General features: G+C 37.2%; 3 long non-coding RNA genes across 3 annotated transcripts in view; 2 read left to right on the forward strand and 1 right to left on the reverse strand.

Annotated features, from left to right (window-relative positions):
• The first annotated feature begins 139 nt into the window (after positions 1-139).
• On the forward strand, positions 140-10,876 carry LOC136258851 (uncharacterized). The gene is made up of 6 exons (XR_010703037.1): positions 140-198; positions 336-428; positions 1,947-2,004; positions 4,739-4,989; positions 9,571-10,367; positions 10,739-10,876. It is a non-coding gene; the product is annotated as an uncharacterized lncRNA (long non-coding RNA).
• On the reverse strand, positions 8,252-13,891 carry LOC136258853 (uncharacterized). Its single transcript, XR_010703052.1, has 3 exons — positions 13,652-13,891; positions 10,752-11,912; positions 8,252-9,133 (listed from the first exon to the last, which is right to left on the reverse strand). It is a non-coding gene; the product is annotated as an uncharacterized lncRNA (long non-coding RNA).
• Positions 13,601-22,931, forward strand: part of LOC136258854 (uncharacterized) — a 107,136-nt gene continuing 97,805 nt past the window's right edge. The window contains exon 1 of the long non-coding RNA XR_010703054.1: positions 13,601-13,831. This is a non-coding gene — a long non-coding RNA (uncharacterized lncRNA). The remainder of the gene's footprint in view (positions 13,832-22,931) is intronic.

A 22,931-nucleotide genomic window follows, 5' to 3' on the forward strand; every position in this document is an offset into this window, starting at 1 on the left:
GTATTGAAATAAGGGAGGTCATCTACACCTGCTGATATACTGGTGGACATCCAATCCTTATTTATATAATAATGTTATTCCATAACTCATGAGTGGTGACATGTTATTATCCACACTGTTATCTAACACACAGGGTACTTGAGGTCAAGTCAGGGACCTGATGATATAGGGTAACATTTGATGGAGATGTGTACCTTGGTAAGCTGTTCTGTGTTTGTGTGTAGAAGTTTAGTTTGGCAGTCCATGACATAATTTTATTGCAGTGTTAGATTTTTTGACAGTGCCAATTCCAGTCTGGTATTTTACTGCTTCTAATGTTACAATTCTCCTTGTAGGTAATTTCAGTATAACACCTGCCTGGAATATTATACCTCAAACACTTACAGGGTGGAGAGTAAAGAATTGTGTTTTATCAGAATATCTTAATGGTGAGTATTAATTAGAGTATCTTCTGTGTACACACATGTTGTAGTGTTTGCATGTGGATTGGTCACATGTCAAGAAAAGTTCAACCCCAACACCTCAGTGTTTTCAATATCAACGATAACTGATCTGATAAGTGTAGCTATTTATATTGGAGGAACCAAATTAGGATGTTTAACTTTATTTTAACTGAAGATGGACAATATGTCACCAACATAATGTGAAGTCACTGAATTGTATGTCATGTTGTGTTTCACAAACCTGACATTCCTAGCTATGTAAGTAACAAGTGGTCAATTATGCATACAGTGGAACTTCTCTTATCCGGGCAGTCTGGTACATACTACTGTCCGTATCTCAGAAATGTCTGTAGCTAAGAAATGCAGGCTAATATGCTGAAGTAACTGTTTTAATGACTGCTATCAGTTTGCACTTTACAGTTTAGTGGGTAGAGAAGAAGTCACTATAGATCATTCATGGTCATTCCCCTGGGTTATAAAAATGTATTGTCATCTAGCAACCAAATGGTAGTTATCATTAGTAGAATAAACACAAGCCACTTAGTAGGTAAACACTAAACAGCAACCTTTAGGCTTCCTCCTTGTGCTAGTCTGGCGTAGCCGACCCGCGCGTGTAGCGCGAAGGTCTGGTGACAGCCACATTCAGTACCTGTGCAGATGGAATGTAATTAAATTTGAAAATACAAACGAAAAATGTGGAAAATTTCTGGTAACAAAGCGCGACAGCTACTGTACTTGCACTTGATGTGACGTCTATTTCCTTAGCAAACCCTTACATTTGTGCTGGTTGTGGAGAAGACATAAGAAGCTTGCCATGAATCGGGAATTACATCGTAGAATGTTGTTAATTGGTCACTAAGCAATCTGATTGGACGTACCAGTTTTTTGTAAGGTTGGCACAGGTACTGAATATGGCTGTCACCAGACCCTCGTGCTATGCACGGGGGTCAGCTACGCCAGACTACTTTCATCTAACCCAAACTTGATAGACTACAAGCCAGAGCTCTGGATAAGGGAGGTTCCACTGTACAATACTTCCTCACAGAAGTTGATATTATACTACTTGAATACCAGTTGCCTAGTAACCTGGATAGATTGAATTCCTTTTTTTTCTTTCTTTCAAATACTGTAATGGCAGGTTGCGTCTATCCTTGCTAGGACTATCCCAGGATTATCCACCTGTAATGAATGATGCAATGGACACTTGGGATTGTATCCCTATTTGTGATAGAATATATTTCCCACCAGTATCAAATGGTACATTGAGATTGGCAGAATAACCCTCACTGAAATACCATTTTGTTGATCATCTCATCAAGTGCTGTAGCCTACATAGTTTAGTATTATCAGTGTTCCAGTTTTACCCTTGTAACTTTAAAATAAAATAATACTGACCATCAGAACCACAACTGACTAGGTGATTCACTACGATACTTTCTATGTCCATAGTGGTGTCACTAGCCTATGATGTCACTGTTGTCATGACAACATGTCTTACTCTAGGATGGCACCATATACCATAAGTACAAGAGTAGAGAAGAAATGAGGATATTACTTATTGGTGAGTATTTGTGTGTTTGTCTTGCATAAAATGTGTACACTTTACGCTTGTTGCGTGTATGTTAGGTTTGGAACGAATGCACAAATACATCCTCCGAAACTTCTTTTCAAAATGTTACCGAAGCTTCGAAGCTTTGTTGCAAATGTCACGTCAACTATTAACGACCACAATTGATGGTTCTTAGGGTGTACACTGTAGCACAAATTCCTACACTTTGCTATAGCTCCAGTATAACCATTGTTTAAGCTACAATTACATCAAAAAATATGTAAATGGTAGCTTCCACAATGAGTGATAATACTTGTACAACTGGTTTAACATGCTGGTATCCATGGTATTGAAGCTTTGGTGGGGTAAAACAGCATCCGAATGTTATGAGACCGAAGGAAGCTTCGAACTATTTGTCTCAACCCTAGTGTATGTGTCTTAGTGTATGTGTGTGTGTGTGCATGCGTTAATTGCATGCATGTGTAGTAGGTGTAGTGTGTATGTGAGTAAGTGTGTGTTGTGTGTGAGTGCGTGCACGTTTACATGCTTGTGAGCGTATGTGTGTGTGAGAGAGTGCACACGCGTGCGTGCGAGCATGTGTGTGTGTTGTGTGTCTTTGGTTGGCAGAAAATACAAACCCTGCTATTTTACTGTTTGATAGATTCATTTTGGACAGTACCTTATAAAGAATGATGATGGTTGTTGATAATTTTATGGCTTCATTATTGCCATATTTAGTAGTGTTATTCCAGTCAAGTACATCAACAATTAGACTATGGCACACATAGTATGCTTTGAAGTTTAGTTATTAATGAGGTATTTAAAATCCAATAGATACCCACAGGTAGGTGTCTAAACTGGTTAGATACACCCGTGACAATATCGCATCATGTGCTGTGCTGGATTTCAGTCACAACAGCCATCAGATATCATTACTAGAGTGTAAAGACAACATTGCTTGATCATAAAGATGATTGTATTCATCTAAGAAGTGTTATTTTAGCTCTAATTTGGTATACTTTAGAGACCTTCGGAATGGCACATAATCACCTCGGGTTTTGCTCTCAGTGATTATTGTGCCATTCCTCAGGTCTCTAAAATAGCGAAGTTAACTGGATTTGTGCATACTTAACTAATCAGGTCAGATATGACCTATTTTGTGTTGGGGTATAGTTCAGTACTGAATAGTTTTGATATTTCACAAACAGTACAATATTGTTACATAATATTGTGGTATAACCGGTATATACCATTATACTTCTACCAGGGCTCAACCCAGAATATTAACCTAGAGGGGGCAAAGTAAGTCACTTTGGATTCTAGGGGGGTCTGGGGACATGCTCCCCCAGGAAAATATTGAATATTTAGGTGTAACAATTTTGGTGAAATTTTACTGTGATGCCATTGAATATTGACCATTGGATTATAAAACTTTGGGATCAATTAAACCTTTCCATTTCTCAAGGCTTTAGGTATAAACCTAGGAAGGGCAATAGCTAACCAGGGGGGCCTGTGCCCCCCTAGATTAACCCCTGCTCTACTGCTAGATCCAGATATAAAAGTACAGTACAGTTTGTAAACATTTTTTATGTACTCAAGACAGGCTTGTGTTTGCAAACTGATTGCAGTATGATATTATTGTTATATGAACACTTCATACAAATAGTGAAGCTTTAAAGAATGTTTTGTTTATTCCTTGCAGTGTTTAGAAATTAGATGGTACCAAAACAGATACCACGGTTTAACTAAAAACTCGGTATATTTCGCAGCACTGGTATAGTTAGTGATATCACGTGGCTGGTTTTAGTGTGCGTTGTGTGTGTGTTATGTGTGTTGTGTGTGTGTGGCATGTGCTTACATGCATGCATTTGTGTGTCCTTGTGTGTTTGTCACTTCATTATATTATATTATATGATTCCTATGCTTTCACATTCACTCACACACCAGTGTTTCATGCCTTCATAATATATTCTGCCTACACCATTACCACCTTGCTGGTATGATTCCTAGTAGTTGTTGTTCACTAATGCTCTAGTTTCACACGGCTGTTTGTCAGTTTGTACCTGTCCTAGTGTAGTGTTGGCATTAAGTGGCCAGGTAATGGTCTTGTTTCTACCTATCATTGCATCTTTATTAGCAATGTAACACCAGGAACTTATAAGTGCCGAAGGTGCAAATACAATACTCGAAGGCACTTGTAAGCTCCTGGAAACACACATTTGCACAAAATTATACAAGATACATCTGCATGTGCATGTTAGCACACACACTATCACAACAGTGACAATGCGTACACATGGAAGCACACGTGCACGCACTACACACACTTGTACATTATGTATGATATAGTGCAGCATAGGTGTAGCAAGCACCTCATGGTTGGGGGGCCAGACAATGGTAAAGACAAAATACAAGCTGGGCATACTAAACTTGGAGTCTGGAGCATGTCCCCCCAGGAAACATTTTGAAAACTAGCTCCAGCTCTCTGAGATTGAATTTCAGTGTATTTTTAGCAGTAAAAACATGTTTGAAACATTCCAGCAGTGTATTCTTACTTGTGTAAGTCACAACCACTAAGAAATTAATTTTAGAGACGCTTGTCACAATCGTTGATCTGAAGCCTTTAAATAGCTAGTCAAATTATTGGGGGACATGCTCCCCCCAACTCACCACTTCCTATGCCCATGTGCAGTACACCTGTGATGAATGTGGGGAAATATAAAATTATTTGAGTGTACTTTTCCAGTTACAAAACCTAAGAAGAAGTTGGAATCAAATAATGATCTATTCCAGGGACAACTTCAACTTTGCAGTACATAGTAATTAAGATCAGATGAAAGACTCTGGGAGCAACAACCACCTGAACTGGAGAGGCAATGTTAAGAAGTTAAGACGGAACAGACACAACTTGTTGAACAATACAAACTATTAGATAAACAGCAACATGAAAGAGAACTATTTAAAAAGTCACAGGGAGATTACCATCAACATAAGAAGGTAAAATATGACCATATAAGGGTTCCTATTTGTATATACATTGTATACAAATATTATGAATCTCTTTTTGTCTGGCCAGCTGCTATAAGGGTAACCTAAAATAACTGGGTACTGTATTGTCTTGATATGTGGCCTGGCTTAAATATAATCATTACTGTGGTTGACCACCAGTTCCTGTCATTTGTAAATGAATATAATTATGTTGCATAAACACAGATCATCAGCATTTAATGAGATTACCAAGCTCTATTATTACAAGTCTTGATACAAAATGACTAGTTGTTCATTTTTTCAAGATACGACTATCGAATTTCGGATGGACAAGCAGTAGTACAATTGTGCGGAAGCCAGTTTTTAATACTTGCTTCCGCCTGGCAATGGTGAATTAAAAAGAGAAAAAAAACTGTTTCAAATTTTTGTGTGACATGGGTAGAATTAATGCGTAAACTAAATACCTGATAGAAAAGGTAGCTCCACACTATGGTAGATAAGCAGGTGAATAGTGTCTAACAACAAATTCAGTCCCACAGGGCCAAGCACGAAGGAAGAGCTCACTCTGAAGGGCTAAATTTGTAACTTGCACCACAAGAGAGTCCCTATTTGTTGTAAATAGTAGAGAACAAAATGCTTAATAGATTTCTGTTAGTACAAGGTGCTTCATGGTGACAACTTGGTTGTTTTAGGCCCTGTGAATTTCATGGTGAAGCCATACAAAACAGTTAATTATTAGAAACTATGGCTACGTAAATGGGACCATGTGTCCTATAGGTTCCATTATTAGTAAGAGTTTATAAACCCTTGGTATTATGATATCAAGTGTTCGTAATATAAAATGAGAGGAGAGTGTCCTACTACAGTATAGACCGTATTCTAAATGACGTCACAAAATAAAATGGCTGCGGCTATTTGGGGTATTCTAACATTTTCGAGTGAGAGTTCCAATGGGGCTTAATAAGATTCGGATCTCTATTCAATCCTGGAAGACCTAAAACTAACAGGTACAGTTATAAGGGTGTAAAATCTATTCTCTAACGCCGGGTTAGAAATTTTCACCTGGTTTTCAAAGTCTAGAAGAAAAACTATTGTTTCTTTCCTGTAATAACCAAACCTGGTAGTTTCGCCTCGATATCTAGCTTGTTAGCCTCTATATCAATCTTTGAAATCTCGATCGCCATTGGTGATAATACTCGAAAATATAAGAATCCCCCAAATAGAAAATTTGTGTGACATCATTTGGAATATGGTCTATAGCTTGTACAAATGTGAATCTCAAAGTTATGATGCAATACCTATAGTCACTTTCAATGTGCTACCGTACGGGTATTTTATTTCGAGGGTTTAAATTTTCGTGGATGACTATTTTCATATCAATTTTGAGGGTTCAAATTTTCGTGGATGACCGCCACGTAATCTTCTTTTTTTTATTTCGTGGGTTTAAAATTTCGTGGATCTAACGTGACATTGCACGTGTTTCTGTTGGAATAATGGCTGAGACCACGTTTTACAGTTGTGAGTTGGTTGTTCGTGGCTACCATATCTATCAAGAAATCTGGGAAGCTAGTTGTGGGCAGACGTTTCTGTGTTTACAAGAAGAAGGGAACGCGCTCGATCCTTTTGCCGTGTCAGTTGTGAGAGCTGGTGATATTATAGGTCACGTGCCGAAGATCTCTGCTGCTTGTTCGTTGTTCTTGCGGAATCGTGGCTCTGTTCAATGCACTGTTACTGGTACTCGCCAATATTCAAGTGATCTCCCACAAGGAGGGCTTGAAGTGCCATGCAAGCTGACTTTTACAGGGGAGAAAAAGTACGTGATGAAGATCGAGAAATTGCTCAATCCCACTACCATGTCCAGCGCTTCACCTGCAGTCATAGCCCTAACCTCCAGCAGCACTTCAAGCAATGCAGGGAGTAGCCTTACCTCAACCGATACACGGACCAGTCATTCAGGAACCGATACAGGGATTAGCCATTCGTCAAGCAGTGCAGGTACTAGCCATACATCGAATGATACAGGGACTAGCCAGGATGTTATAGCCATCAATGACAACAGTTCAGTGGTATCAGACAAGAAGAAGAGAAAGGTTGTCGATGATGAGAATGTTGATGAGGGGGGTGAAGGCATTGGTATATGGATACAAGTTCATGGTTCTTAATTGAAGAATTCTGAAAGGCTAATGCTGTTAATGGGTGATGAGCTTGATGACAAAGTCATTCATGCTGCCCAGAAGATGTTAATTGCCCAATTTCCATCATTACAAGGTCTAAGATCTACTCTGGTACAATACTACGTGGGAGCTTGGACAGATAACTATTTGCAAATAGTTCATTGTCGATCTTCCCATTGGATCACAGTAAGTAGTATAGGATGCCGACGTGGTGAGGTGAAAGTGTATGATTCACTCTACGAAAGAGTTGATGATTCCACTAAGCGAAGGATTGAAAGGACTTTTGCTTCCAAAGTCAATTTTATGGTGCCGGTTGTGTAAAAGCAACAAGGATACAAGGACTGTGGTCTCTTCTCCATTGCTTTTGCCACACACTTGGCTTTTGGAAGAACCAATTTCAAGTTTCAACAAGATCGCAGGCGTCAACACCTCATTGAATGTATTGAAAAACAATACATTAGTGTGTTTCCATAATCATAAAAGTTAAAGTGTAACACAATTTTAATCAATTTATGCTGTAAAATGAAATACAATGAAATGTAATTAATTTGAATATATCATGTAATATTAACTTAGTTATCATTGTCCAATACAGTCCTTGATGCCAGCAGAACGGAAGCCGCTTACAATTATGGCAGGACGAGCTGACAAATATGAACGTAAGTCTATCACCCACTGGGCAGCCAGTGGTTTCATTACACTCATCCACATATCTACTTGTTCTGTCATTCCTTTGTCTAATTGCTGGCAGATCTCAGTTCCATACCATTGCTGGAATTTGCTTTGCAAAAAATCTTTAGCTGGCTTGTTGACTGAGAGGTCAAGTGGCTGCAGTCTGTCGGTGCAGTTGTTTGGCACAGTCACATAAAGGATATTGTTATCCTCCAGTTTCTTCAGCACTTTATTTGTACACTGTGCTTTAAATACATCAAACAAAACAAGTGCACATTGATCATTGCTAAGGCCAAGCAAAGGTCTTTCTTTGCGAACATAGGGAATGATAATATTTTCTATGTAGGCAATAGAAGTTTCCTCATTCGCCCAGTGGTTGGCTGTGTAGGTAAGATGTCAGTCGGATGGAAAATTGACATGTTTCGGCAAACATTCAGGGGTGGTACCTTGGTATATTAACTGCATGGGCAGAAATTTTCCCCGACAGTGTACAAGCAAAGATGGCTGTTATCTGCCGTTTATCATCCACAGCCGCTATTTCTACTCTCTTTGTGCCCTTTCTTTCCATGGTCCACTGACTCGAAGGGACAATTTTGGTGGCAGTATGATCCCAGTTGATGACCAGGTTTAGTGGTATATCCTCCATTATAACTGCAGCATGAATATCAGTTAGATACTGCTGCTTGATTTCTTAAAGTTAATAGGACTGACTTTACACTTGCTATTAGCCTTTCTCTTACTAAACCCCATCCGACGTAGTACACTTTTAGCCCATTCCTTGGTAAGCTTTACAGAAGTAGCTGTTGTTTTCTTATGCTTCATCAATATTCCAGTGCCAATACCGATGACTACACTTGTTCCTATTGGTGTGCCTCTAGACCTCATGCCAAGAATTTTTCTCTTAGGTGGCAATCAAGCTTCTCGCCCAATAACGGAGGCCTTCCCCGCTTCTTAGATGGTAGCGCATCAATACAAATCTCCTGTCCAACCTTGACTTCCCCAGATTTTAAGGCTAATTCCCGTCGGTACAAATTCCGCCAGTCTCTAATGCTACTTTCTGCAAGTTTGTACGCTTCAAATCTCCTTACAGTACTGGCCACACCATGTTCACTGGAAAACTTTCCAACTGTCGCTCTTTCTTCATCAGATAGCCTCTGGTACGTTCCTCTGCTCTTTCCTTTGCCGCACATATCACGAAGCTCGTCATATTCAACATTGACAACTTTTGGTGATTCATGAGGTCCGGAATGGTCCACTGGGCGAAGAAACTTTCGTAAGGCCATCAATATCTAACACGTGGCTTCGACCTGATATTAAAAAAAGAAATAAATTGCTTACCCATTCACAAATAAAGTTAATTATTTTCGTGGATGTTAATTTTCATGGATCAGAGGTAACCACGAAATCCACGAAAATTTAAACCCCTCGAAATTAAATACCCATATGGTAGTTGGTCAGGGCGTTAAGTTTCGCTGACTGTTGTAGTTATGGCTTCAATAAGCAGTCCACTGATAACATTGTCAATGCTCCTTAACACTTTATGTGTTAACATGATATCCTAAAGTAATCAAAGTTTTACTGTATTACTTTGAGGTTCACATTTATACAGGCTATACTGCAGTAGGACACTCTCCTCTCTTTTTATATTGTGAACTCTTGATGATATGGACCATATATATATGTACATCAACCATAGTAGTGTGTAGATGTGTACATCATGTTTAACTGACTGTTAATATTACAGGTCAGTCTTGATCCAGTCCTCAACATTATCAAGGATCAATGTTATCATCAAAGTTTTAGCAACAGCATTAATGATAGATGATAGTCACAAGTTTCTAGAACATCAGACACTGTTGAGTTCACACCCTTGAGCTCACACTGAGACTCACGTACTATGTACTGTATGTGATTGTGTGTAGACATTTTGTGTGTGATATAATGTGGTTTAGTGGATGTAATGACTGACTGTATATAATTAATGTGTAATGTAATTATTGTGATCTTGTAATGATTATTAATTACGTGGCTTGCTTAATACATAAATTAGAGCTTGTATGTGTTAGAGTAGAACTTTCCATCTGGATCTACTGTTGTTTGTTACCGTTTTACAAGTTTGGATCTACTGTTTTTTTAATTGGCAACCCTTTATGCCTTATGGTGATGATTTTATTAAGAGGATAATGAATTTCCACCATCCACAGTTCCGAGGGAAAACTTTGGGAGTAATTCTTAAACAATACCATTTTAATTTAGCTACTAAGTTTTTAAGGTGAAAATACTTTATTGTGAATTAGGGCCTACGTGTAAAAGATGCGAAAAAAATTTTCCCTCAGAAAACACAACTACTGTGTAGATGAAAATCTGTCTATATATTACAGGAATTTCTGACTACTTCCATTTGAAGATCTTAAGGAGCTGCTTTACTTGTGCAGGTCGTAGCTATGGGAACGAGCAGAGAAATGGGGGTGGAGCAGTTCCCCCACTTTTAAAGTCAGAGGGGCAGTGCCCCCCTTACTTTTCCAATACCCAGTTGCCAAAGTAAAGTAATTATTATATTTAAATATCAAAAATTTCCTGTGAGGCCCAGACTCCCTAATATTGTGCTAGTGTGCTTTGCACACAAAGTTATAAAACACTTTGTAACTTACAGCCACCCAACGTGACTTGCCCCACACTTCTGTGTACCGTATAGCCTAAAGATTTCAAGGGGAAATTTTTTTTTGGGGTTTACAAACAGTTTTTATCCTTGAAATATTTAAACCTCCATATATTCTAATACATGGGAGAAAATTACCAACATTGCACAACTTCAAAAATTTTGCCCCTCAAAATAATTAGGCTATACTGTACTATAATTATATTTAGAGGTGCTTGTATTATCATAAATCTACACATGTATAATTACACAGGTATGTCACTTACTACTTCAGTTATCACAGAAGTTTCTTTGTGGTGGTTTGTGAAGGATGTGGTTTACTATCGCTGCTCATTTTGTGGTTTACTAATAGTCAAACATGTTGTATCAATTAATAATCAGTGACTTATTATTATGGAAATTATTCTGTGGGTCCTTAACTGTTACTAGTACATGTAGCAGCTATACATACATGAAGCTTATGCTGATGGAACAAATCAGCCCATTTAGAAAAACAAAGTTTGTTTCCATGTCACTGTGTGTTCATGTAACTGATATCTTCTCATTCTCCTCTCTACCATCTGTAGTTATGGTATGTTATACTCTTGGTAGACAATCAGTCCCCACTTATCGATAGCTGCTACAGCAAAATCAAGTATGGCACACAGATAGATCTATACCATATATCAGGAAAATTTTCAGCATAGAAAATTTTTTCGTAGTAAAATTCTGTTGCAAAATATTTTTGTCACTTTCATATGCGACAAAAAAAAGTTTGACAGAATAAAGTTAATGTCCTGTAATTTATTATCAACTCATATTTGTGACCGGGCCTGCAAAAACAGGGCATGTGGGCACAAACTACAGTCCATCACTCTATAGGTCATATCTCAGTACTGGAAAAATATATTTCCATTCTGTAACTTGCATCATGATGCCAATTGAATGCTTACTAAGAGCTGAAAATTGCAATGCCATAACGTAATGGTACAAAACGTTATGAGTGATGAAACTGTGAAAAAGTAGGCAAAAATCATCTGCCCACATGCCCTATTATCGCAGGCCCAGTCACATTTATTGTAGTACATGCATCCTGTTGTTTCTGGCAATACATGTAAAGGATGAGTGGCATAAACAGTGGATAGTAGCTAATTTGTCAATTATTTGTATGTGCAAATTTTTCATATTAACTAATAATTTTGTCGTTTTAATTTTCGTTGATACAGCTAGCAATGGAAATTTTGATGACAATTTTTTCTTGATTTACGATATGACACAGTACAGTATAGTAGTTTACCTGATGAGCTTATTCAAGTGCTATTACCATACCAACCTACTAAGCTACTTGTCAGCACAGGAGGATCATACAGAAGAGCTGTCTTCTGTACATGATTAGTCCCCATTTCTCCATAGTACCAACAGTGCAAAGTCTGTTATGGCAAACAGGTCTACAAACATAATTAACACATGCAAGTGAAATATAATTAATTACATACAACAGCCAAATTGAACTAAAAATAATGCAAAATTGCAGGGCCAATGAGGCCATCATGTTTGATATCACATTTTAAATCCTACCACATACATACATATCAACTGCTGGCCAGCTGTGTCTGGCAAACTTTTAACACAACAGATAGCCTTAGAATGCACCATCCTAAGTATAGAAGTGATTAATGCAATGCATATAAACAGTATAGTGCTCATTATTTGCTTCCACTTGTGAGTGGTAAACTCTTAAACCTTGTATACACTGAAGTGCAAGACAGTTGTCAAAGATTTGTCTATATACGAGAAGAAGTGGTTTTGGAGTATATTAATCCTTTTCTCATTTTGTGGAAATTTGCACAGAAGAGTAATTTTGCCTACTATTATTAGCATTATGCATGATGCTTACAAGTGTCTATTGCTGCACCAGTAAAATAAAAGGAATTTGTTTTATACTCACACTTGATAATCTTTGTAGTAGTATAATATAATTCCCAATTCCAATTCTTATGAAAACAGTAGTATTGGCCCAATACCAATACTAGATTCCAATACCAATACTAGATTGTAAACAAAGTGATGGTAATGGTATGCACTTTGAACATTTGTGGCATTTCAATATTGAAAAGTTATGCACAAATGTCCATAACACACAACTTCTTGTACAGTGGTAATAGCTAATTGGGGTGAGCCCCACAATAATAATGATGTGGATGGCTGTGATGGATTGGTGTTGCTTGCTTGGAATTGAAGTGTATACCAAAATATTTAATATTATAAGCCATCTAACTGCTAACCAACCAATATACATCACAACCACTAAGTTGTCTAAGCGATAACCATGTCTACCTGTGAACTGTAAACTCTAGCCATTGTTGCCTCTAGGCCCAGGCCTATTATTCTCAAAATAATTTATGTTTTTGAGCAGTGCTAAGAATCAAGTTTATTATGCTCAATATTATGCTTTCAACTCAAGGTTATACTCGAGAAATGACTTTTATTACAGTAGCTACATTAGTGTTTCCTGACTGATGTATTAGAGTAAGTGACTGCTCTATTAGAGCATCTTGATCATATTTTTACGAAGTGTGAATAACCAACCAAGAAATGGCTAAAAAAGCAAATCAACCAATCAAGATGTCCGCAAAAGGGATGATAAAGCACCTCTGAAAGCTAACTTTTACCATACACGAGAATTTACTAGTATTTTGCAGTAGACTATCAAGAATCAAGGCTCTTTTATAGGTGAAATCAAGTGATCAAGACAAAAATAATTTCGGCAATCAAAATTCTCAGTGATTCCGGTTGCAAGTGTATCAACTGGCGGTATGGAAGTGACTACCACTTGACATATGAAGATGGGCATGTGTATAATTGCATGGTAAAGGTGGCCTACTTGCCTATTGTATGGGCATGGGGGCTGTTGCAATTTGTTGTGTCTGCCTATAATAATGTGCAGATAGTGTGGATGTAAAGACCAAGTTTAAAGGTTTTTCTGTCTCCTAGGCTGGCAGGCTGAGATCTACCCTCGTCGCCTAAGCCTGAACCCCTTTGAAATTTCTAGATCCGCCATTGATTTAATAAGTACAAAGAGTTGAAAACAGCCAGCTATGCAAAAAATATACACGAATATACATAAATTTACCGGTACAACTGTAATTTAAATCAAGTGAACATGTAGCTATCTTGCGTAACTAACCTGGCGCCGCACAAGTAATATCATAGAACCTCCCCAGGAACCTCCATCATCACATCCATCTCGAGATGCATCGCCTACCCTTTCGGTAAATCACGTGAAATTCATCGCGGGACGTGGCGCGTAGCTAAAAGCAACTCTCCTTCCGCTGCTTATGCTTCATACAACATGGCGAAAAGAGAGGTTAGATTTTTAAGTAACTCTAATATAGTAAATGTTTGTACAGTATTTGTGCAAGGCCACTTGTAGCCTGCGTGTACAAAAATATGTGTAGCTCAATATATTCACTGGTAAAAGACCTCCAGAATCATTCTATTGATCATACGTTTCCACATATGTCAAATGTAAGGAGTTGTCACTATAGCTTATGACTGTACTTAGGTAGGTCAATGGTCATGCAAGGCAATGAAATCATTCTACATACATTACTTGTGGGCCGGATAAATTCAAAACCCACAATCAAAAACTATATGTGAGTTTGCAGGAATTATATTGCAACTCACAAGAAGTAAGAATCTCCAATAAGATCTTTCAAAGTTCCAGCAGATAACAAGTTGCTATGATTGTAATGATGTTTCTTCATAGCTGTTGGGAAGACACACCAAGAAATTAGCTGGTATTTGACCGGACCTGTGAAAATACTATAGGGTGGGCACAAACTACATCCTGCCACACAACCAGTCATATCTTAGTATATAGAATATTTGCATTCTGTAACTTGTATCAAATAGCCATTTAAACATTTAATAAGGGCCGGCAGAAGAGTACATGAGCATAGCATGATATAATTAAACGTTTTGAGTAATGGAAGTTTGAAAATGTAGGCAAATTTTATGCTACACATGCCCTATTTTTGCAAGCCCACACTTGTTATGGTACAAGTGCCAGTACACATTGGAAAATAAGGAATAAAGCAGTCAAACACTGAAACATTTAAAGTCAAGGTGGATTTTTACCCAGTCAAGACCTTAACTGTAGTTGCAGATCAACTTGCCTATGTCACATGTGTTGCTATTGGCTATGTGAAGTTAAATTAAATGTCTATTAACTTCAAGGAGGGCATGCAGTCCACCTCAGGTTAATGATTAAGTTAAATGTTCAAGAAAACCAGCACCATAAATCTGATAAGAATCTGATAAGAATCTGAACTAAAATAATTAAATTACATCATTCTATGGAATGGTGGAGTTTCTGACTCAACCAAAAAAACACAGTACAGTAAATTTTGGACTAATTTTACCTTCTCTATACATACTCACTACCTAGTGATGTAGCTAGACTTTTGCCATATGCCAGAGTGGACAGTCATGCAACACACATACACATGTATGGACATTTTAAAAATGTGTTATACATCACTACATACTTTGCCTACACTGCTGACTAATATAACTTACTTTATGTCAACGCTGCATGTGTCTTAATATCCAACTAGGAAGAATCTTGAATTAAAGCACAAGGCATTTAACTATAGTGTTCAATCATGTGATGACTGCACTGGCCACTAAAGTTTTTTGCCTACAAACAAACAAGAAAGAAAATAATATTGCTAACTGAACAACCAGTACCTACTTCATATCGTTTGAACTGTCAATAAGCAGTATCCACACTACTAGACTGGTGCACATGTGTCTAATACTTCTAGGCTACTTCACTCTGATCCCACACTGATACATAACACAATTGTGGCGGTGCTTTAACTGGTTTAAAGTGCTTTCTGGTCATATTAATTTGGAGTGTTCATTTTGTATCCATTAAATATTTGTCCATGAAAGTGTTTTACAACACATTAAGACTTGTGTGTAGGAAACGTACAGCACTCAGTGAGTGTCTTGAGGCAAACACAACACTTGGTTTCACCTCATATATACCAGTGGCGGTGGAAGGTGGGGGCTAGAGAGGCTGGAACCCCCCACAACTTTCAGATGAGAGAGGCAGAGTTCCTCTAATAATTACCTTGTGTAACATTATGAGTGTATCACGTGATTAAATACCATCGTGGTTTCAAAACCAGCAGCTCTATAGTAGAAGGATTCATTGTACATATGTTGTACCTGAAAGATTTTAATTGACAATACTTTATAAAAATTGCCACCAGTTTCAATCTCGTAGTACCTATTTTTCAAAAAATATTCTGGGGGGCATGTCCCCAGACCCTGAACTATGCTTTGCATGTTGAGTGTGCTTTGCACAATGTTGCAATCCCTGCAACCATGAACAAGCCTTCATTTCATACAAGTGTCGGTTCAAAAAATTTTGAGCCCCCCTTCCCAAATTTTCTACCTTCCTCTGCCTCTACATACTGTATTAGCCTCTTGATATACTCCTTCCTGCTGTATTCTCTGTACACATACAGTGGTGCTTTAAATATAAGATAATGTTTTCAAGTAAGGACAAATGTCAAATAGTGACCTCTGGAAATGTCACTCATACTACAATTGATACCCATACAATGTAATCATTTGAGGTGGATAACTTTTTGTGGTTGATACATGTTATGAAGGTTCACAATAAAAACATTCATGGTTGTAAGCAAAATCACAAAACACACAAAAGTTTCTCCCACAGTCTGGATGTGTTGTGTGTTAATACTTTTCTATTTGGATACCTTAGTCATGTGTATTCAATATGTTATGTTATTTTATCATCTCCCATTATGTGTGGGGTAGTCATCCACTTGTTATAGGGATAAAAATTACACCTCTAACTCACCCCACCATGTTGTGTATTGTGTCCAGTAGTGTAGCTGTATAGTACATGACATGTTATTTGTTACATTATATGTACACTGTAGTATACCATTAAGGGATTATGTCTTGCTGCTTATGATGGCAGACTCAGTGTGGTACAACAACACCTACAGAATGGTGTGGATGTGAATGGGAAGTGGCTGGTGAGTTGATACAATGTGTAGTGTGTTGACTTGTATACAAAGTGTTCCCATAAATGTTACCATATATGGTCATGTTTAGTGAAAATTAATTGGCTATATCATTTAAATGGTTAGTATTTTATATTTAGTGTAGTATTCACAAATTAACTATAATGTGCCATTCAACATGATATCCAGGTAGTATGTTGATGAGTTAATATTGTATAAGTAATGTTGTACCCCCTCTTGGTTGTACAAATAGTGTAATACAGTAACAACAGTGACATTGTTGACAGTTGTCACTGTATACTGGTGTTGTGTGTATTTGAAATAATGATTTCTCAATTAAGGTTTGGAATTTTGAAGAAAGAATTAGCTAATTGTCACAAACTACATAACTTTTTTTTTCAAATTCCCAAGTACCATGTTACTATTTACATGTACTATTTAAACCAGGTGTACACCTTGTTAGTGACCACAGGCTGGTTGTTGGTAATACAATTGTGTACACATTACATCACATTGATGAGTACCTATAGTATGTACAAGTTGAGCTGGATTCTGAAATATAGCTAAAAATTAAAAGTGGATTTTTTTCTCAAGAGAGTAAACATTTCAGTCAACTATATGATTAATGGTGACAGCCAAGGTGTCAATAACAGACACATGCAAATTGGCTCCATTACAAGTTCGGAAAAGGGCTGTAAGCATTTTATGGCTTCCCTATAGGAAATGTATCATGGCTAAAATTCTGATTGGCTGTAATATCATGTCAGAAATTTAAACAATAGATTTTGAAATATTTTTAGCGGGTCAAGTAGCACTACAAATGAGCCAAATTTATTTCAAGATCATGTGCAATTGCATCCATGAGTTACTAAATGTTTTTGAGGATTCAGCTCAACACGTACATACTTATAATACTATTAATGTACTTGACTGTTAGTACCAACATGGATAAAACATTTTATGTATGCTTCAGTGAACATGTGAAAAATGTTGGCTGTATTGACACTGAAAAGTCTCTGTAATATTTCTATAACTCTCTATAATGGTATTGTACTGAAAGTATAACAGCATTCACTGCAAATGACATTGTTGGCTTCATAAACCATCAGAAAGAACATTAGGGAATGTCATGAATGTGTGTTTATGAATTAGCAATATCCTTGAGATGTTTATTGAGGTGAAGCTGAGAGAGCCCCACACTAGTCAAAAGATGGTAACGTCAATCCATTCACGTACAATAACAATATTACACAAACAACTTATGAAGCTTGTAATACAGTTCATTGTAGGCTGGCAAACTCTTTGTACATTGTCCTATGCAACTAGTGCTCACCCTCAACCAAACAAGTATTAGCTGCCATACAGAGTGACTGTCATATGTTTGCAATAAGTCTAATGTGACATTGTCAGCTGTCAAGCTTGTTAACACTTGTCTTGTTTGTGTAATGAATAATGACCATGTGAAAGTTATATGGATTTGTACAAAGTCTTATATGTGACCAGATTTTACAAAATCGGTCCAGATCGCACATCAGGCAAAATCAAACTAACACCACCAGTGGATAGCCACACTATCATACTGCTAGTTTTGACACTCAGTACTACTCAAACGACTCAAGGCTGATTTTAACAGACGTGTTTTCTGGGTGGTGTAGAGATCTCGAATGGCGGTGTCTGGCCTTGTGAAGGGTCTAGCTTGACAAGAATCAGTGGTTAGCTGGTAGATGGACTAGAAATGTTGGCCAGACATTTTTTCTGTTGATTTTGCTATATATCAGCCACTAAAGAGCCAGCACAGCCCTGTAATTTCGTGTTTGGAGTCTGGACTCCAATCGAGGTCTTCCTCCACTTTGAAGTCTATCCCTTACCCACTCTACCACCCTCCACCCCCCACTCCTTCGTCAGCACTCATGATACTGCTTAATTTGATTGTCCAACTGCTCAGATTTTCTAGCTTATTTGGTGAGAAACTCTACAAGCAGCTGCAAGTATTTATTTATTTATTTATTTTATTTGTTTAACCATAAGGGTAAGGTAATTACAAAAGGTAAATGCCTATAGGAGGAACACCTACAAAAACACAAGATACAAAAACAGAGAACAACAAACATTACAAGGACATTAGTACAATGCAGAACAAATAACTAAATACTGTAGCAAGAGAAAAAAAATAGTGTTACAAAAATTTATACAACTCTCGTCTAAAGTGAGAAGAGAGAGAATATCATGTGGGACAGAATTCCATAAAAGATACCATTACCAAAAAAGAAAACCTATAAGAGTTTATTGATGACTGCTTACACTGTAACGAAAGGGAGTGAGATCTTGTACAAGAATTGGTAAATGAAAAGGAGCTTGAAAAAGGTAAGGAAATGTGGCAGTGATAAACATCATAAATGGTAACTATTGTAAGATACTTCCAACGAGTAGAAAGAGATGGCCAGTGAAGCTCATGACAACATTCACTAGATGACTTTGACCATGTGTGACTATGACAGTTGTACCTGCTGCCACACACCCAACGAGCCCCACAATTTTGGATTTTCAGAAATGTTTTTCTGAGTGTGAGGATTCCACACGGTACTTGCATAATCTAAAACTGGTAGGACAAGTGCTCTGAATGCATTCCTCTTGGCTGAAGAATTACATGTGTATATGTTATGATGCAACAAATTTTAAAGTTTGAGAAGCCCTTTCAATGAATCATGGGAGACATGTTTATTCCAAGTACTGGAAGTGGTCTGAAAGGTAATAGACTGATGTATCTTTGTTTAAATTTCATAGGCATGCTTGCTATCCTTGGCAAGTTATACTGACTTGAATTCTTTAAAACCGGACCATTTATCTCGAAACTTCTAATGTGCGATTTGGATTGTTTTCCAAAATCCAATCACATAACATTGTGGCAAGAGTTAATAATAAGAGAGGTCAGCAAATTCACAATAACAATGATTTACAAGCCTATCATATAACGTATTGTATAATAGGATCACAAAGGAGTAGGCATGGCCTACAACATTACCCAAAAACCAGCCTCAATTTTCCTTGACGCCGATAAGGTAGCCAAAACTAAGCCAAACAAGCCTTCAGATTGACCAGAAATGCTTTCAACAAGTTGCTAAGAAATTTAAAATAGTAATTATTTAACAGGAGTAACTGACAGACCAAGTAGTTGACTGATTCCTTCAGAAAAGCGTAACTTGACAATGGCTAAGGATACAGACTTGATTTTTTTCACAGTTTGACATTGCTTCGGCATGAGAGGTGCCTTTTGGCATACCGCAGTATGTACAATGTATTCTTCATGGACTTACCAGTGCCCTCCTTTGTGTCCCATTCATCTTAGTGACAGCATTGAGTGTTAATTTGGTGGTAGCTAGCACGTGATGGATTCCCTTTGTAATAGAAATCGTCTGTATTTTCTATAGCGGCTATTTTAATTACGGAGGTGGTTTTCAAACAGTTCTTGATTTGTACTGCTGTGTAACGGGTTGAAAATACATAGCTGACAATGAAGCATAATGGATACTTCACTTTTCAGGTGATAATTGATATAACTGGGGTGCAGGGCGCTATTTCTTTCTTTCGGTATGCATGGATTGCAGAGGTGCTTTTCTTGATTTGAAATGCTATGTGACAGGTTGATCATAGGAGTAGGGACCATATCACATCGGTAAAAAGTACTGAAACAAGCTGGAGCAGTGCACGATATTAAATCACAGTAAAACAATAAGAAGTGTTATGCATTTCCATTATGGTATCTTGAGCACATTTGGGAAAAACACTCCTTTTTGTTTTGCTATGATTTAATGTCGTAGACTACTCCAACTTGTTTCAGTACTTTTTATCGATGTGCTATGGTCCCTACTCTAGTTGAAAATTCCAAATTATTTTGTGTACTTGTACTGATGAAGACATCCATACTTCTATGTGTGTATACATGTAGTGAACATTTCTTTGTTTATGGCAAAAATCTACTTCATGATTGGTTATAAATAAGTGAATGAACTTACAATAAAGTAGTTTGGTCTCCTTTTTGTGAAAAACCTGTGAAAATAAGTAGTGTTTATTCCCACTAAGAAGAAATGAGCCACCAAGGAGTTACAGATTTACAAAACCTGATTATAAGTGAAGTACAGTGTACAGGGTGTTAATAATAACATTGGTTTCCTGTATTTATTAACCGTCACATGGCTGACTTTGTATGTATTTTCTCTCCTATCATGACACTTGTTCATAAAACTATAAAATTGTGGTATAGTAAGGGTGTAGGTATGGTAAGGGTGTAGGTATGGTAAGGTTGTACATAAATCAGTCAGAGATTTGCAACTAGCCAAAATCTTTTCTCGGAGGCTAGGATACTTTGGTAGGCAGCATCATCTAAACATTTTTTTTAGTAGATGATTTGGGTGTGGCCCATTACAGTCACTTTACAAGCCCTGCATAATTGCTACCCAATGCTATCACAAGGATACTACAGTCCGTTAAGCGTGTCAAATAAAATTTTGTATAATCTAAATAAATGCTCTCTCTCATTTAAGGAAAGTATTGATATGGAAAAATAATGTCTTTGTAGCTGGCATGAAGGATAAGATGACTAATTGAAGATAAAAGGAATGGGAAAACACAGAAGGCAGATATTTGTTAAAAGGCACTTCCACCTCTGATGAGTTTATTGCTGTAATGGTGCTAATTGGTGGTAATGCTACAAATATGAGTCAAGTTATGTTGAAGACCTAATTATTGAGCACATGTTTGTCTCCTATATTATTAAAATGTGACTAGATTTTACAAAACCGATCCAAATCTCACATCAGGTAAAATCAAACTAACACCACCAGTAAATAGCCACACTATTGTACTGCTAGTTTTGACCCTCAGTACTACTCAAACTATTTGCATGAGACTGGTTTTAACAGACGACTTTTCTGGGTGGTATAGAGATCTCGAATGGCAGTATCTGGCCTTGTGAAGGGTCTGGCTTGGCAAGAATCAGTGGTATACTGGTAAATGGCCTGATAATGTTGGCCAGACGTTTTTTCTGTTGATTTTGCTACATATCAGCCATTAAGGAGCCAGCGCAGCCCTGTAATCTCATGTCTTGACTCTAATCATGTTCTGCCTCCATTTTGAAGTCTATCTCTAGCCCTCCCTGCCATCTCCTCCCTCCACTCCTTTGTGAGCACTCGTAATACTACTTCAGTTGTCCAACTGCTCAGATTTTCTATCTTATTTGGCAGGAAACTCTGCAAGCAGCTACAAGTACTGGAAGTGTTCTGAAAGGTAATAGATTGATGTACCTTTTATGAAAATTTCATAAGTGTGCTTGCTATCCTTGGCAAGTTATGCTGACTTGAATTCTTTAAAACTATTTATCTCGAATTTCTAATGTGCGATTTGAATCGTTTTTCCAAAATCCAGTCACAAATGTGGTCTTACTAATAAGGTAAGATTTTTAAAAGATTTTTTATGTATGTAAATATCTCATTAACAAATTAATAAAATTTTGTATTGTACAGTGTGTTAGCAGTACCACTTACAGGAACACAACTAGTATGCATATTATTACCAAATATTGTAAACCCAAACCCACAATTAAATGTGATTTGTCACACTATATAATTTGAGTGGGTAAATGTGTTGAGGTTAATTAGGTATGGCACTATTATGTGCTGTTAAGAATGTTTCAGTGTTTTATGATTCTTCACAAAACAACTGTATCTTTACTTGTTTTCTCTGTTAGTGTCCATATTGCCAAGTATGAGAGCTTGTTCTATTAAGGTGTTTCATATTCATCTCATTTTGATTGTTCTATTAGAGTACTTCAAAGTTACAACAACTAACTTCATGACTATTCTAATAGAGTATGATCTTAAAATGTACAAATCTACAAAAAGTGTGTCTATATGATGCTAGTACTATACTTAATGCTTTTACCAGTGTATGTATCACATTATGTTGAGATTGTTGTATTTGGTATTAAACCTGTTAGTACAGATCACATGATATCTGTACAGTGTGTATGTAGTATTACTATCAGTGTGATACATTGTAGACTACATACAAAAAAGATGAAATCAGAAACTAGAAACAACTTTACGAGCCCTCTATTATCTCTGGTACCACACCTCCAGCTTAATCCACTGCATAACTGAGTAGTGAGATTGAGATACTCTAATACAGCAGTCACAACAACAGTGTATTTTATAGCTATGATCTAACAAATATAGTTAACAATTTAGTACAACAAAATTTAATATAATTATTGATTTAATAATGAAGTAGGGTTCCAGTTATTAAAGTAGTAGTGTAACAAGAGAATGATAACTATGAGGGAAAATCCCTACTTGGTATTGTAGCCCCACATTGCTACAACACCATGTAGAGGTTTTCACTCATAGC

The sequence above is a fragment of the Dysidea avara genome, chromosome 6, assembly GCF_963678975.1.
Source record: "Dysidea avara chromosome 6, odDysAvar1.4, whole genome shotgun sequence".
NCBI lineage: Eukaryota > Metazoa > Porifera > Demospongiae > Dictyoceratida > Dysideidae > Dysidea > Dysidea avara.